Source organism: Protopterus annectens, chromosome 4.part0 (assembly GCF_019279795.1).
Source record: "Protopterus annectens isolate FY-2018-M chromosome 4.part0, PAN1.0, whole genome shotgun sequence".
NCBI classification, from domain to species: Eukaryota; Metazoa; Chordata; order Ceratodontiformes; family Protopteridae; genus Protopterus; species Protopterus annectens.
The window spans coordinates 638,448,766-638,462,036 of record NC_056733.1 but is presented as its reverse complement, the minus strand read 5'-3'; the positions used below and the strand labels follow the sequence as shown (position 1 = coordinate 638,462,036).

Here is a 13,271-nt window from a genome sequence, read left to right as displayed (position 1 = left end):
CAAAATTTGCTAAAGTTGGGATATGCATTAGAAATTGTATCTTCTCACTATTAAAATGAAAGAAAGTAGTAATTGTAGTTATTTCTAAGTCTGTCATGAGCATTACATTATTGACATAGGCCTGTTGCAACTTTAAACCACTACTATAATTTATTAACTTGGATTGTCGCTAAAAGGGTTGCTAGGCTTTTATCCTTGTTGACACATTTGGATCAGACTGGATTTGTTCCTGGTCTTACAAAATTTGACAGTCTTGATTAAAAAATATACTGCCTGAAAAAAAATAAAATGCTACTGGTAACAAACTAGTCTGAAAAAGCATTTGATAATCTGGACTGGACATATCTCTCTTTAAAGTTCTCTTTCATTTTTGGTTCCCCATGGAATTTTTACATTATTTCCACCTAGTGATGCAGGTTAACCATCAGCTGACAGACTGTCCTTCTAATAGCTATGGACCTCTTTTTTTGATACCATTCCCCAGCTGATGCTGCTGATAGGGAGGGAAGAGGAACTCAAGAGTAGCATTGATCATGGTATTAGCCTCCATTTGAGACCTAGCAACAGTGTGCAAAGGGGAAGTGGAAATCAGTGGCAGGAGGGAGAGTGAACTGAGTGTGTACCATGTCAAATACACTGCTCACACCACATATTTTCCTAGCTCTAAGCCCCACCTCAACATGCTGATGTCAACATCAGTTTGAGCAGTCAGTGGTGAGTAGCTTTATGAATACGCCCTGCCCAAGCCTCCTTCAAAGGAGTTTTAAGGCATTGCATAGTGAATACTCTGGTTTGTTAGGGTCTTGCTGATGATTTTGCATATGTGGCTTTTCTGTATGACCTTTTAGTTTGATTGTCTTTCTCACTATTTGGGAAATTTTGCAATCACCCTCATATTATAGACAGAAGGCTTTTTTAAAAGCTGATTTTTTTCAGAAAATGGTCAAATAACCTACTTATGCTGTACTGGAGAGACCATAAAAAGGTGAAAACCATGAAACATGTCATGTTTGTAGCTAGTGGATTTTGGCTTTATTGGCCTAATGACCTCACTAAAGACTTATAAAAAGTAAGAAGTCTGTACACATTTAGAAGTTACATGACTAGAAGACTCGTATGTCTGTAACATGTTATTTTTGTGTTCCCCAGGGGGTTCTCTGTTCTGCCTCCCCTGGCTGTGCATAGCAAGTGTAATTTCGTATCTGTAGCAAGATGTATTGAGAAGGTTTACTCACCACCACAGTAGCATTGGCAGGTAGTGACTCAATAAAAATGACACCTGTGGAGACCGTTAAATAGTTTACTTCAAAAACTGTGCAGACCTTCATACAAGGTGACATTCCAATAGGTCAAATAAAGATGATTTGAAATCTCCAGCAATAAACATGTGGCTGCAATGGAGCCTAACACACACACTGAAATAAAATGGGGAAGAAGGGTGCAGACAGCTAACAAAGCTAAGCTACAGGAAACCAGCTAGGACAAAATACAAAAAAAAACAATCTTAGCTGAACATCAAATACACTACCATGTGTAACATGGCAGTCTCTCCATCCAAAGAGGCTTAAGGTATTATACAGTGAAGACTCTAGTTTGCATGGATCATTTTCATGTTTTGCCTGTATGACCTCGCTTGCTGTTTTGTTCCTTACTTGAGATGTTTTGTAGCCACTGTAATGTTATGGGCATAAGGCTTTTCTTTAAAAACTGAGTGTTTTCAGAAAATGACCAAACTACCAACTTATGCTGTACTGAACAGCCCATAGAAAAGGTGAAACATGTTATGTTAACAGCTAGTGGGTTTAACTTCATTGGCCTAAATATCAGAATTTAAACTTAGAAAAAGTTAGAAAGTCAGTGAGCATTCAAAGTCGTGTAGCTGGAGTATTTGCATGTTCTTTTTTTTAAAACACATTTATTGAATTATCAGTTGTGACACATGCAAACATACAATTATATAAAAGTAATCAAATCATAATAACAAGTGCACATTTACAAACATTATATATGTGATGTATAACCTAAGCAACATTACATAAATTATCCAATTTCTGGCTTCTATTAAACGTCATTGCTCCTCCAAAACATTTTTCTGCATGTATTGGTTACACAATTTCTATTTTTTTCTATGTAATTTGCCCCTACCTTTTTCTAAAGATCCCACTTCCTGTTCTTTTATCTCTGTTACAATGTTTACTGCTTCAGCTATAGTTGGTTTAGATTTTGATTTCCATTTTCTAGTAACTGTTTTTTTTTGGCAGCCACAATTAAACTTAAGAAGGAATTACTGTGTCTAAGCAATTGCTCACCCAGTTTTCCTGACAGAGTACTCTGTAGGGAATTTTTAAAGTCTGCACACTCATTACATTCCCAGAACATATGTTTCGAGTTAATTATTTCTTCCCCATCACACCTTCAACACTTGCCATCTACCTAGGAAAAAATTCTTTGGAATCTGCTTGGGGTATAAAAGTATATATGCAAACACTTCCAGGCAAAAATCCTAAATCTTCTAGATTTTGTTGCATATTTGGGAGGCATACATATGTCCTCCCATTGTTTCTTTGCGAATTGCATACTTAAGCCATCTCTTCCCAGTCTTTTCTGATCTCTTCTGATTGAGTCCTATAGTTTTTGTGCAATATTTACATGCCCTGCTAATTATCATTTTTAACAGCAGTTTCTGTTCTAGGTTTAATTAAAAAACTCAACTAGTACAGGTCTTTTATTTAGGATTCCCCTGTCACTCTCTCTTTGTCTATATTCTGCTATCAATCTGTGATAGGGAAGACAATCACTAGCCTGCAATCCACATTTCTCCTTGGCCTCTTCCCATTCTATTACCTTTCCTTCTCTAATTATTTGTTCCCAGTCCTTTGGTTCCTTTGCCACCTTCATTCAGTTAATTCCAGTGCCCTCTACATATTCTCTGTACTCCTAATTGCACTCATCCCTATTGGCAGAATCTCCTTTCTCCATTCCCATGTTGGCTTAGTTCTTAGTATACTTTCTTGTACTTTATGAATATAATATTCTGTATGGTTGTTGTTATTCTCCTTAAGGATCTGCATCCAAAATCCCATTCTTTCCATATTTCTTGAATTACCCTTCTGCTTCATCATCGCCCCTTTCTACATTGAATTGTAGCTTTCTGTTTGAATTGTGTATAAGAGCCTTAACTGCGTATCTCTTAAATCTCCCTTCAAATCAGGTAATCCTAAAACGTCTTGTTCAGCTGGGAGGATCAACTTATCCCACTTGACTCTTGCCCTCATCACCTCCCAAATAAAATCCTTCAGCTCTTTATTAATTAATGTCCACAACTCCTCCTCTGGTTGACAAAAATATGCCTGACGTGTATAAAACTAAAGGGCCTAAAACCATTTTACTGCTTGTATCTTGCTATCTATATACATAGGCAAGTGCTTCTACTTTCTCAGTTTTTGAATTATCTTTTTAGTCTCTTCCCACATATCCTTAACTGCCATAACCAAATCTTTTTTTTTAATCCATACTCCTAAATAATTAATTTTATTATGCCCCCATAAATATGGGGTATTGTTGGACCAACTCATGTGTGGGTACATAGTTAATAAATATAGCCTTTGTTTTATCTTTGTTAATTTTATATCCCAAAAAACAACCAAGAACTGTCTCAGAATATTCCACAACACTGAAACGTCCTTTTCTGGTTCCATCAGGTACAACAATTTGCAAGTAACGCTAACTTTTCTTGAACACTGTACCAATTATATATGTGAATTTCTGAGCCCCTTATTTTCTTTGCAAGTTGTTCTAAACATAATACAAATAACAAAAGGGAAAGGGGATACACCTGCTTGGTTCCTCTATTCAGGCATAACTTATCAGAAAAGAACACTCCCACTTTAATCCTGCATATATTTTTCTAATTAACCGTATTATTGTATTGTATATTATTGTATTGTACAAATGCTTCCATTGTCCTACTCATGCCTTTCTCTGCATAAAGACCCATCAACAACAGTGGCATTTTGTTCCATTTAGTTTCCCTCTGGACCATCATTGTTGTATTAATATTGTCAAATGTTTGCCTCCCCTCCACAAAACCACATTGATCCATATCTGTCAATTCTGGCATCAACTTATCTTTCTTCTATAAAGAACATAAAGTCATGGTTTAGAACAGAGCTAGGCCTATATGAAGTTGGATAAGATGGGTCTTTCCCATCTTTAGGTATTACAGCCACCATAACTTCTCTTCCAGGCTGTCAGTGCCTCCTCTTCTTTTAAAATACTGTCATTAAACTAAATCTTCTAGATTTTTATCACTTTCTTCTCTCCTAACTTCCAAACTTCCACCAGAATACCATTGCAAAACAAACACCACTAAAAATCATACGATTTAAGGATCTAAACCTAGTCTGTGACATAAACAAATCATGTTAGAGGGATAGATGTGTGTCTCAGTGATTACCCCATTCTCTGGAACAGACTCCACATTCATGTGAAACAGAGCTGTTTCCTAAGCTTATTCAAAAGCAGTTTGGACCAATGGATGGGAAATCGCAAATTCACACTTGGCTTGCCACGTGTAGCCCTTATGGGCAGGGTCAGTTTGTACAAGCAGTAAGTTACAGGCATGTACCAAAGTCATTCTAGCTTGTGGGCACTGATATTGGGAAAAATGCGCATTAATAGCTAGGATGAAAAAGGCTCTAAGGCCATTAGCCTAGTAACCTCCTATGACCATATGAACTGCCAATGATCCGATGTTCCTGGAGACCTTCCTGTACATTGGTTTTACATCATCATTTTTATCTCATCTCCTCCTATCTTAACTGTTAGTTGTTGAGCCTCATCACCTCTTACTGTGGTATATGTAAATCTTCCATAAATATTTTCATTTGTGAGGTTTCTTGATTTCCCCACTTCTCTGCTTTATTCAGATTTTCATAACATTTCCAAAATAACTCTAATACCTCTACTGGAGCTCTGCTACCTAAGTATGGCAATAGCACTTTCTACTTTCTGTTGCCTAAGTTGTTGTGCAAAAAATTTTTTGTGCTCTGGAGTTGTAATACTTTAACGTTTGTCAGGCCCTCTTAATAATTCTTATTACTTCTTAACAAGCTGTCTTTTTCTTTTATTTTTACCCTGTTTTTAAACTCCACTTTAATTTTATCCCACTCACTAGCTATGCATTCTGGAGTGCTTTCTATCTTCCTTAAGAACTCCTGGATAATTTCTACTATCCTTTCCTTAAATTCTTCTCTTTCTGACAGGTAGGTAGAAAAGCACCAGTGTCTTATCTTTACTTCACTGCCCAGCAATTTTATCTTAGTAATTATTGGCACATGATCTGAAATAGTTATTGGATATGTGTGACGATTGGGGAGAGATGGGCGAAAGCTGCCAGCCTAGTCAAATAGAATTTAATATATAATTTTATCAACTGTATAAATAAATGTAAAATACAGGCTTGTGTTTTTAAATGTAAGAAAACACTGTGAAATGTGGAACTGCAAAATATGTGACAACATTGCAGTCTACTGGCCCAGTGAAGCATGTTGTATCCTTTCATGTTAGAATTTGGCCCGAGGGTGGCTGGATAAAGATTTCATGCCCATTTTTTTAAGGCTAAAGTTTATGACTAGAATTTAGATGTGGAAAGTGCTTTTATTGCTTTAGTTTCTGTTAGTATATACATGTGAAATGTCTTGTATCGTAAGTTTCTGAGGAGGTGTTAGATTGCTAAATAATGCAGTTTGTTGCCTGAAAACTCAGACCAGGTGTTAAAATATGAATACTGGGAAAACCTAAGTGACAAAAATGATGTAATTTTGGGAGGACCTTAGAGACATGTTTGTTAGTAATGTTTAAATACTATTTCTCACAAGAGACCAGAGAGCATTTTGATCTTGGACATCTAACCCAGCACTGCCTATGCTCTTTATGTATGTAAGTAGGATTGTAGCACTATGTTTTCTCTAAGATTAGCTAAAGATTAGAAAGTTAGATTAAGTATTTTTCTGTGTAATCAGATCGTTCCTACAATATTATTTTAAGTTTCTGTGTGATCTGTGAACTCTTAGATATCTCTGTGTTGTAGTAGTTTTGTCTTGTGTTTTAATTATTTATTATTAAATATTTTTAAAACCTTCTACCTGTGGCTGGTTTGTGTAGAGATGGTATGCTTTAGAGTACATTATATATTTATAGAGTTTGGGCGGTCACGGTGGTGCAGTGGTTAGTGTTGCCGCCTCACAGCAAGAGGTTCTCTGATTCAATTCTTGGCTGGGGTGCCTTCTGTGCAGAGTCTGCATGTCCTCCCTGTGGTCGCATGGGTTTCCTCCCACATCCCAAAGACATGCAGTAGGTGGATTGGACACTCTAAATTGGCCCTAGATGTGAGTATGTGCATGTGTGTGCCTTCTGTGGAAGGTTGGGTGCCGGGCTAGCAACTCAACACCATAAAATTCCACTGCCAATCATGAGTGGACAGGTGATCCGCTGTGGTGACTCCTAACCGGGAAAAGCCAAAAGAAGAAGAAGATATATTTATAGAATTTACTGTCTAAGCCCTTCCAATAAGCCTTAGACTGTATAGTCACATTACCATTAGATATTACTATTGCACAGTAATAATTGGACACCCTTTTAAGGGCCTTTTAGTAGCTGATATTATTAACTGGGTGGTGGCAGTAATTACTACCGTATATTCTGGGTAAAGGGGCACAGCTGGAGAATCTGTGTCAGCCTTTCCCAGGAGTGTCTGTGAAGTTGTATAAATACTTATCTCAAAGTGTGTGTATATGTGTGTTGTGTCAGCTACTTGGCAGGGACATGAAGTGCTAGTTGGACAGAGAGGGTAATGGAGATTCTATCTTGCCCAGTTAGGCTGAGACCTAGACCCTATAGCTGTGCCAGTGGGGAGTCTTATTGGGGACCTGGTGAGCAAGGGAGCAGCCAGCCCCAGACTGACTGTGATCTCTGTGTGCACTTAAGGGAAATTGTACTTTACTGTGTGTGTTAGTTATCCTTTCCTCTTCTATGAGACGACCTCCCTGGTGTTAGTGGTGAGGATTGAGGCTCCTTGATTGCTGGGCCTGGGCACAGTCATCACAATATGTATCAAAGTTCTCGATTAAAAGGACATGTGAAATATAATTTCTGTTAAGTCTACCCCAGTTACTGTACCTTGGGGAATAATATTTACATGCTCTCTGAGTTCCTGCTACTAAATTCACATCTTTCAGATCAAATATTTTCAAAAGTTTCTACAGAAATCTACCCCCTTTTGTTATATTTTCCCTTCTAGGTTTTAATATTCTCTCCTGAAAGCTGATTATTTCTCCCAATTCTTTTAAGCTCCATAATAGCAGTTTTAGGTGGAATAGAAATACATGCCAGTTTAATCTTCATCCCTTGCCAGTAGCACCTTACTACCACAAATCTACCATTATTATCTTTTGTCATCTTTTATTACTACTGGAGCTCCTCGGAAAATTAATATAAACACTCCCCATTTTCATTTGTCCCGAATTGTCTGCGGAATGCCCATCCTGAAATCCTTTCTTTATCAAATTCACATGCTTAATTCTTTCCAACTGTATTTCATGTAGCATTGCTATTTACACTCTGCATTTCTTAATAAAATTAAATATGTTTTTCCTTTTTATCTATACCTTTTCCTTTTTGTCTATATCTGTGAGATCATACACATTTCAAGGTAAAATACAAATAGTCACCATTATGGTAAGAAGTAATTATTCACACCTATTATATTTGGTAGCTTTTTTAAATGTATAATTCCAGCTTTTGTGAAACATGCACCTGTTAATGTTTGGCAGGTTAATCCTTTATACATCTTTTCTTAATATTGGAACCTGTGTCACATTTTAAAGACTTTTTGTTTTAATAAAAACCCTCAAACAAACAACCAAACAGACCACTGGAACTCTCCCATAACCTATTAACTTAATACAAGACACTCATAACTATGTACATCTTCAAATAATGATGTTTAACCCTCCTAATAGGAACATTTGTGCCAAATAGACAGCTGCTAACACAGGCCCTGGTTAACCTAAAACTGAAGTTATCCATGCTGAGATGCATGTCATTGCCTTTGCTTTTATTTACATTAATTGGTGTCTGTTCTTTTTTTATCCATATTCCCTCTTCCCCATGTGTGAAAACTATTTGCTTACTTTCAGAAATCATTAACTTTTAGCCATGAAGAAACCAGTGTTCTGTCTTTTATTGTTCTATTATTAGCTTATCTCCATAAACATTAAGGGAAAAAGACAAATGAAGTCTGTTGCAGCCTGAAAGTCAACCTGAAACATTTACTGTTAAAGGAAAACTTTTTATTATATTCAGTGTTCTCATTTTTACTTGTTTCCACTTACATTTGTTATTAGAATAAGCCAAGGGTCTTAATCCAGACACCTACACAGAAGTAAGAGAAACATTTTAGCTCTACATTTATGATCTGTATACTTCTACAACCACCTCAAAAAAATTAAGATCACAGCCTATTAACTTAAACAGGCTTTTGATTAGCTTTTCTTCTCTTTTAGAACTGTAATGCCTACATTTCTTAATACCAAAAAAGAAGAAAGAAAGAGAAAATGTTAGCTTTTCTATCCAACCTGTAAATCATGTACATGTATATACCTCATATTGTACCTCTTGCATCTATCCAATGCTGTTGAAAATGTGATGTTATGTGTATACTGTCATTGTCAATTTGTAATCACTGATGGAGCTTTTCTTCCCAGGCTTCCACTGAAAAAGGGTTTCTGACTCAGCTGGACTTTCCCAGTCACCAAATGTTAATAAATAAATAATAAATAAAATGAAAGAAAAAAGGCATCTGTTTAATAACTTCAACACATACAAGAACAAATAAAATACTTTACTATAACATATACAGTTTATATTGTGTAATGTTGCATAGAAATACTGTTAAGAAAATAAATGTTTTATTTACAGTTACCTTTTTCCTCCCCCCATGTCCTTCCAAACAATAACATGAACTGAGGTAAATGCCTTTCAGTTCAGACAAGTTTAACAAAGCCCACTTTTTCCACTTATTCTTATAAAGCCATAATTCACAGATGCGACTGATGCTTTACAGTCTCACATATATTTTTTGTTAGACAATCTTTTAAATTTCCTCTCTAGCCTGTTCTGCATCACGGAATCTATTTGATCCTACAGAAAAAAAAATATTCTGAAGACAGCTGGATACAGCAGCTTGAATCTCACACCTGCCACTCAGCATTCCATGATTACTGGCGTAAATGTGTTTCTGTTCTGCCTGGTGTACAGTGAATAATCATTTTCCACAAACACTCTACTGTCTCTAGCTTTTAATACTTTGCCTTTCTGCCTCAGTTTTGTCAAGGTCAACACTTTCTCCTGGTAAGTTTGCATCTTTACTAATACAGGTATTGATTGTTTTCTCATGGGCAGATGTGGAGCATACACATGATGTGCCCTTTCAGTTAACAGTTCCTGCTGTGGAATACAAGTCCAGTTGCTTATTTGTACCCCCATAAATTAATACCATTGGTTCCTTCTAGTTTCTCTGGTATAGCAGAAATTTTCAGATTTTCCCTACATACTTTGTCCTCTAATTCTGTTTTTTGAAACATCTCTTCTTGTGCAGTCTCATACTCAGCCAGCCTTTTCTTCATTTCAGTCTCTGAGTTTTGCAGTTACATCAGCTCATCTGAATATCTGTTTAAAGCTTCTGCCATTTGTTCCAACCTTTTATTTGAGTCTATATACTCCTTCAATGTTTCATTTATTTTAGTCATTTCTGAGCACATTTGACTTATTTTTTTCCCTCTAGATTACTGGAAGTCCTGTCTTGCACCAAAGCTGAAGCTTTAACTGCTTTTTGTTGAACAGCTGCAGGATTATTCCCAGTCACTATCTTCTCTTCACCTTTTTTAGTTGATTTCCTTTCAGGCTATCTTAGTTTCCTCTTCTTTGCAGGCATCCAGGCAGTGTACTTGCAAACCAGTAACTTAGTCCTATTGAAACTGACTATCTCTGGCTGCAGTTTCTCTGTTTCTGCTTTTACACCGAGAGCTGAAGATGAGCTGCTGATCAGTGTGCATTTATCTTGAAAGTCATGAGTATTTGTATCTTCTTAAGGGGTTATTATCCATGTTTCCCATGGGCAGCCTTTAAAGAAGGCATTAAACAGTGAAGACACTGGTTTGCCAGGGTCTTTTTATGGTGTTTTGCCTATATGGCTTTTCAGTGTGACCTTTTTGCTTGTTGCTTTGCAATCATTTTAATGTTGTACTATCCCGTCCCTGGGACAAAGATTGTGTGACAAGCATATGTTTTTGTACTGCTAGCAGAAATATCACTGCACTACACTAAAACCTGTTTCACGTGAAGAGATAGATAAAATAGTAATTTCAGAATCTCCTGAGGTATTATTTCACATTTGTACTGTCAATTTGTCCACCTGTGGACATTATGTGAGTGGGTTAATTCTTTCATTAAATCATCAGTACAAAGTATTGAATTGGCTAGCTCATTTTCAAGGCCTCATTGTAAAGCACATTGCATATAATGTACCAAAAATGAGTCATCAAACACCTTAATAACCAACTGAAAACAGGAGGGGTAACACTGACTTGTGTATTTTGCTATACCATTACCTAGTATAGACATTAGGTTGGTCTAATGTTTACCTTAAAAGCACAAGGTGCAGGGTTTGATACTCACATGGCATAACTGGCAAAGGCAGTTAGCCTAGTACTAAACTATGAACCATCATGTTATGAAACTGTTTTAAAAGAAAATATGAAGTACATTAGTGTACAGCACTATAAAGATTCCATGAAATTCATTATCATTTAGTAGAACTGTATAGACTTGCACAAATATAATATTATATGTATGCATTTACTGGTTCATTCTGTTTGTCCTTGCTTTCAATGGTTTACTAAAAGGCAAGGCTTTGCATGGCTTACTGTCACCACAAGAATTCAGTCTCCTGATACTTCAACCACATTTGAATCCCCCAGAATCACAAACTCTCAGTTGGAAGAAATATGCCAACATCATTGTATTTATTAGTTTGCTTTTAAATTAAATTTTCAGCACTATAGATTTAGCATTGGTACAAAGGCACTTCCTGCAGAAAATAGAACAATGTTATATATACACATCTTACAAGCATAAAAGGAACTTAATATGTACACATGACTCACTAGCATACAGACCTGTGATTAGTATTCATGAGTTCAATGGGATTTCATTACTTCACACAGTATTACACATAACAGAGGTGATGCAATATCTGATGACACCGCACATCAGGCCATGCATTGAATCTATATTTTTTCCTAACACAGTCACTCATTTCAAAATCTGCCGAAGCAGCTATAGTTGCTCTTCACATATGTTTTATCTTTGTCTCTTGTATGTAATCTAGAACACATGTCTCTAAAGAGGGGTGGTCAAGTAATTTGTTTTAGGTGTGCTTACATGTTTCATAACCACAATGGCTGTAGCAGTAGTATGAATTACAAATGATCAGAAAGGACAATGTGGTTTTACCTCCCAAAAACACCAGCACTGCATATTACTTTATATCCCTCTTCTTTGTTGTCCTTTACTGCTATCTCAGTAAGCCTGTTAGCAACCACTATGTCAAGATGGCAAACCATTGTCTGTCACATTTTGTTGCATTCAGAATTATACATTCTGTACTGTTGTTATTTATAAGGCAAGATACAGTTTATTTCTTTATGCTGGAATCCTTTAATCCACTTCATTCAGTTTCATAAGAATCACTGTTCCTGCTTCGGGTCAAGTCATGTCCGATTAAAAGATCTGTAGTGATTTTTTTGTATGTAATTCTCTTTTAGCTATGGGTTCAAAGAGCTTTAAAAAGTACAGCATCTTTTTATCAGAATATATCCAAACGAAGATGAACCATGTCTGTTTTTACTTCTCCTGACTTTTGTTTATTGCACTGAGACTTTTTTGTAAGATGCAGTTTTGTTTTAAGTCTGAGTTATGTTAAAATAATTTTTATATCTAACCTGCAATAAGTTGCACTATTGGAATATCAGCCATATTCAAATGCATTTCTAAAGTTATCGCCATGATATAGACTACCTTTGGTACAATAACGTAGTTGCAACTGTGTGGTAAGCTCAGCTAGTTACTACACTGTTTAAGGGGCCAGCACAGTTCTGAGTTTCATTATGTTTCTGCTCTATGTACCACAAAGCTTAGCCTGATGCCTGTTGCAGAAGTTCTGAGTTCAAAACTGCTGCCAGGATTTGCTATCTCTTAATAAAAATATTCTTATGTAGTACAATACTTTATTTGTGGGTGAGGTAATTCTATCCCCATTCAATAGGAAGGTCCAGGAGCATAAGGAGTCAGTAAAAATCCTGTCTCTCATAAAACAGCAAGGTTGTACATGTTATAAGTAACCTCCTCATCCTGTCCATGCCACATCTTAAACTTGATGTCATGTAATGAAACCGTGCACTAATTTAGAGTTTCTAAGTGTTTACGGGTGCACTAGGGAAATTCTATCTCTACTGTTTTTCACACTTATATACCCAGACTGCATGTTAATGCAGTATTTATTAAACAAAGAAGCAGCGTGAAGTGAGTGATGCATTTGTTTCTGCATGATACCAGACAAACATCTTAAAAGTAAACTACTAATCTACTTCCCTGCATGTCCAAAACAGGACTTCACTCATTTTAATTATTGTGAAATGCACTGTTTTAGTGTTTCAGATTTATGCATTGTACTTCAACAGTGATGAGTTATCTATTGTAAAGCATTTTTGTAGTTTTTTGCAAGCTTTTTATGTGGCAAGTAAAATTCTTTACAATGAATCAAATTACAAAATATTTCTCTCATTTCATAACCATGAAATAAGTTGTCCATCCAGCTATAAAAAGAGCTCCAAGAAGAACTGTGTAGCTGAACAAGATAAAGGCCAGAAGTTCCTTCAACACCTTCAGATAATGCAGCATGAAAGAGTCTTCATCCATTCTTGCGTGGGCCACCGGCATGATTTCAGTATGTGCTCACTTCAGCCACCCTTCCACTGCTCTCCTTTCTTTAAACTGCTCCTTTTTGTAGTGCTTTTATTTGATGTCTGAAAAAAAGAAGAAAAAAATGTATTACTGATATTATTCATAAACCTTGGACTACGTAAGATTTGTGTCTTTCGGCTTTTCCCAGTTAGGGGTCGCCACAGCGGAACTCCGGTCCGCTAATGACT

The 13,271-nt window shown here is 36.4% G+C and overlaps 1 protein-coding gene and 1 long non-coding RNA gene across 5 annotated transcripts in view; one reads left to right on the top strand and one right to left on the bottom strand.

The window, feature by feature from the left end:
• The window catches only part of B3GNT4 (UDP-GlcNAc:betaGal beta-1,3-N-acetylglucosaminyltransferase 4), a 1,341,192-nt gene that overhangs the window by 1,145,672 nt on the left and 182,249 nt on the right, over positions 1-13,271 (top strand). The window lies entirely within an intron of this gene.
• The window catches only part of LOC122799496, a 78,206-nt gene continuing 75,990 nt past the window's right edge, over positions 11,056-13,271 (bottom strand). The window contains exon 2 of the long non-coding RNA XR_006364478.1: positions 11,056-13,145. This is a non-coding gene — a long non-coding RNA (uncharacterized LOC122799496). The remainder of the gene's footprint in view (positions 13,146-13,271) is intronic.